The 5,170-nt window shown below is 49.4% G+C and overlaps 1 pseudogene; it reads left to right on the forward strand.

Annotated features, from left to right (window-relative positions):
* The first annotated feature begins 336 nt into the window (after nt 1–336).
* Nucleotides 337–1,828, forward strand: LOC122551962 (annotated as a pseudogene).
* The last annotated feature ends 3,342 nt before the right edge of the window (nt 1,829–5,170 follow it).

Genomic DNA, 5,170 nt, shown 5'->3' on the forward strand with positions numbered 1-5,170 from the left:
TGGCTAAAGGTGTCGCGACAAAATGCGGTCAATCATATTGTTAACTTGCTTTGCCATTATCCTTGGGCTGGGTCATAGTGTGCGTGTTACCCAATTTGGCCTCCGGAAAAAACAAGTAGAGGACCGTCAGTGGTTGTCCATCTCCGTGCTTGCCAACAAGCCAACACAGACATTTAGCTTAGACCTATGTGGGTTGGTGCCCTGTGCGACTAAAAGTGAACTGAATCAGACTAAGCGTAACCTAGAGAGAGAAAGGGGATTCCAGGGTCAGACGTTAGTATTACATTGCATGGTAGGGAAGGCATACATAGGCCTCCGGCCCCCGGGGTCCAGGCTATGGTGTCAGTTGTCCGTGATCCCATCACCCCTGGACAGGATTGTGGGCAGAATCAGTGCAATCCGCTCTATCTGACCATAAAGAACTTGGGAAACAACGGGGTGAGCCTTAATAGAACAATACTGGGTATGAGAGTTGGTGGCCAGGCAGGACAGGAGGGGGTGCAGCTGTGCAGCATGTATATCACGGTCATTGAAGCTGAGTCTGGGGGCTCATCCGCCACCGATGAGCAGGGAAAGATTAGAATAATTGAGGTGACGGATTTGGAAAAGACTTTTGAAATAGAAACGGGATACGGGGAAGCGAATGCCTGGATGGAATGGGTCAAATATACTGTGAGGAGCATGAAAAAGAGTGATTGCTACGCATGCACGGGTGCCCGCCCTAACCCTCAGGTGGTCCCATTCCCGCTGGGATGGGAGAAACACCCACGAGCCTTGGACTGCATGATAAGGCTGTACCAGTACCGAGAGGCCTGGAACGACTCCACTTGTCGACCCTTGAGTTTGAAGTTTCCCCCCGTCAGGTCTGAGGGGGCGCCCCGCCCGCCATCATTCTCAGGGGTAACGGGTACGCACCAGGCCTACGTCTCTCGGACGGGACTACAGTGGGACAACGATGTGGGGACATTTGACAAGTGCAGTGGATCAATTCGGCTGGTCAATGAAACCACCGCGGGCGGGAATTACTCCCACATTCATGTGCCTAGGGCAGACCTCTGGTGGTACTGTGGTGGGATGGTTCTGCGACCGACCCTGCCCCGAAAATGGACGGGCACTTGTGCAATCGTTCAATTGGCCATTCCATTCACCCTGGCATTCGAAAAACAAGAGCAACCCCGTTCCATGGAAGAACTGAGAGAGCTTTGGAGAGCTCTTTCGATGATAACATATGTTTAGATGCCATAGGGGTCCCAGGGGTGTTCCTGACGAATACAAGGCTAGGAACCAGATAGCAGCGGGTTTTGAGTCGTCACTGTTCTGGTGGGTGACTATCGATAAGAACGTGGATTGGATTAATTATATTTACTACAATCAGCAGAGGTTCATTAATTATACCCGGGATGCAGTGAAAGGAATAGCAGAACAACTGGACACCACTAGTAGCATGGCGTGGGAAAATAGGTTGGCCTTAGACATGATGTTGGCAGGGAAGGGGGGTGTTTGTGTCATGATAGGCACTCAGTGCTGCACTTTCATCCCCAACAACACAGCCCCTGATGGGTCCATCACCCGCGCCCTGGATGGACTCACCACATTGGCGGACGAACTGGCCGAAAACTCGGGCATCGACTCTGGCCTCACGGACAGGTTGGAAGCTTGGTTTGGTAAATGGACGGGGGTGGTCGTTCCCTTTCTTGTCTCATGTATAGTGGTGGCAGGAGTACTCACTGCCCTTGGGTGTTGCGTTATTCCCTGCGTCCGGGGATTAACTCAATGACTGATCGAAACCGCCCTTACTAAGAGGGATGTTAACACAAGTGCCTTATAGTAAACACAAGTGCCTTATAGTAAACACAAGTGCCTTATAGTAAACACAAGTGCCTTATAGTAAACACAAGCAGACACTCGAAACCGGTGCCGGACCTCTCCCATGTTTTTATGAATGAAACAATTGTAATAGCTTTCCTCGATAGTTGAGAGACCGCCCTTAACCACAGTTGTCCAACATCATCCATATAAGGAAAGAACGGGGAACTCGAACACTGATTGGCCAAGTGAGTAACAGGCACCAGAACCCAAATAAGGAAAACAGTGGGGAACCCTAGCACTCATTGGTCAAGACAGCAGTAGGAGACCCAGCCCACATTTACGTGTATATAATGTGTGGAGATTATTATGTATGTGTGTACCCACGAGGCATTGCACCCGGCTTTGCAAAGTTGAATGAAAAGTTTTGGACAGACTCCTCCGTGTCTTTGTTCCTGGGAAGGGAAATAAAAGTGCCGGAGATGGGGCCGGACAGCCGCATATCTCGCACACAGACAATCCCTCTGTCAATACTGAGTGAAAACGTCACTGAGACAAATTATTGTTTTATTCAAGCCAATGAGTCAAAGACTCTGCTGACCCTACTCCCAGTTACAAAGCAGCAGAACAAATTCTTATCTAATACTCACCATCAGCTGAACTCACACCAATATCCCATTCACCCCGCTTACATTGCAGGATACTGTCGAAACATTGGCTCACATTGCAGGGTACTGTCGAAATGTGTTCACTTCACCATTCTGGAATCTGGGAACACATCCTTCCATGGCATTGTCTCTCAGTCTCCCCCTCTCTGTCTATTCCCCCTCTTATTTGTTAATATTTAAACTGATTGTCCCGCCATCTCTCTCTGGCAGTGATGTTCACACCCACAGCACTCTGTGTCAGTGTGCAATGGAGATATGGGTAAATGGATGGGAGCCGCACATCCTATCAGTTCCAGCATGGGCTGAACGTTTCCCCACGCTGGGCAGTGATCTAACGCAGTGTTCTGAGAAATGTACTGGGGTGATGGACACAGTTCCACACCCTGGTCACATAGCTCATCTGGGTTTATAGATCAATGCACTGCTGTGGTCTGCATATTTTCCACTCACGGTAGATTGTGCGTTGTATTGCACAGTACACCAGTCCGGTATGCACAATTGTCCCTGCTGAACACATGTCTCCTCGGGGTTAGAGAACAATGCACTACTATAGTGTGTACAGTGTTCCACTCTGGGCCGATTGCAGGAGGGTGTCCAGCAGTACACTAGCCTGGTCTGTGCAGTACTCCATGCTGAACAAATATCTCCTCTGGGGTTATGGTGTCTGGTCTGGTTCTGTGAGGGGGATTGAGATTGTGACCTAACTGATCCTTTCAGTTGACATGGCGATGCCTTTATTTTTGTTCTCAATCATGTAATTGGATCCTCCAAATTCTGACACCTCAGGCCAGTCCCATTCTTCAGTCTACTCCATAGTTAAGCAAAGTGATGGCCCATGAGCAATTGTCCAGTTTCAGTTTTCTGTCTATATCCCTGGCCTTTGGCTTTGTTTACCCTGGAGCAAGGGGATTCACCACGATAAACCCTCAGTATGGTCACTCCTCAGAACCAACGCAACGGAGAACATAGTCCCTGCCCATTCATACTCTCCGTGTAGCGCAACATCACTCGCCACCACCACCCTACCCAACATTGGCAATACACTTGGAAATCTTTTCTGCATGCTTTCAAGTTTAACCAACTCTTCTCTACAACAGTGAGACAGAATTAAAGGCAGTATTACAGAATTGGCTGAACCTAGCGTGTATGGGAAAGTGAGTATAACAGATGCGGGAGATTAGAGTCAAGAGCGTGGTGCTGAAAAAACACAGCACACCAGACAGCATCTGAAGAGCTGGAGAACCGATGTTGCGGGCAAATGTAGAATTTTCCTGATCCTCGGATGCTGCCTGACCTGTTGTGCTTTACACGCACACACTCTGAACCCAGTGTATATCCCAGATGATCTTCTTCTTCACAAAATGCAATTTCCTCTTCCACGTGGTCGACGATGCTATCCAGAGCATCTCATCCTCTTCCCTCACCTCCGCCTTCGAATCCCACCCCTCCCAAAGCAACAGGGTAAGAACACCCTATTCCTCACCTAACATCCCACCAAACCTCGAGATACAACACACTATCCTGCCCCATTTGCGCCAGCTACAAGCAGACCCCACCATCAGGGATACATTTCCCTTCCCACCCCAATTTGCGTTCCATAAAATACATTCACGGTGCGACTCCCTTCTCAGGTCCACGCTACCCACCATCCCAACCTCATCTCCTGGCACATTCCCCTGCCACTGCAAGAATTGGAAAATGCTCATCCTCACCTCCCCCGTCATCTCCGTCTGAGACCACCCACCCTATGCCTCACCCCACCACCGGTGTCACTCTAGACAAACACATCCTTCAAAACCAAACCCATCCGGAATTGCAACTCAAAAAGGACCCAAATTCAAAAACATCCCCTTCAAAAGGCACTCCTTCCTCGGCCACACTACCGGGGCATGTTCCTCTGGGCGATAATTAACCCCCCACGACTGATTGAAGCCAACCGCAGCCGCAACTTGAACAGAGAAGTCAGTAACCAATTCAAAAATGCACTTAGTTACTGATTTCTTCTGAGTCAAATTTACCTGCATATCCACACATGTCGCCTACAATATCCATTGTTTCTGATGTCGCCACGACATTGGGGAGACGGGACACCAATGTGCAGAACACTTCAGAGAACATCTCTGCGGCACCCGCATCAATGAATCCCGCTACCCCATGGCTGCACACGTTAACTCCCCCTCCCACTCAGCCATGGATATATGCATACACACATACAGCTGCACACAGACTCACACACGTACTCGCAGAAACACCCAAACACACAGACACACCCCGACACACACACACACACACACACTCAGATGCAGAGAGACAAACCGGCACACAAACACACGCAGAGACGGACGCACGCCGACCTAAGCATTTGCACACACACAGAACACACACAGCCACAGATTTCACCAGTTTCCCCATTTTTCCTTCCCCACCATTTTCAGACCCAACCCTCCAACTAGAAACCTACTACCTGGTCATTTTCCTTCCCACCTATCCACTCCACCCTCGACTCCGACCTATCACCTTCACTCCACATTCATTTAACAATCGCCTTTCCCCCAGCACCACCTCCTCCCATTTATCCCTTGGCCCACAAGCCTCATTTCTAATGAAATGATTATGCTCGATGTTTCGACTCTGCTGCTCCTTGGATGCTGCCTGAACGGTTTTGCTTTTTCAGCACCAACCTCTTTCAACACAGA

Source organism: Chiloscyllium plagiosum, chromosome 7 (assembly GCF_004010195.1).
Source record: "Chiloscyllium plagiosum isolate BGI_BamShark_2017 chromosome 7, ASM401019v2, whole genome shotgun sequence".
Taxonomy (NCBI): Eukaryota; Metazoa; Chordata; class Chondrichthyes; order Orectolobiformes; family Hemiscylliidae; genus Chiloscyllium; species Chiloscyllium plagiosum.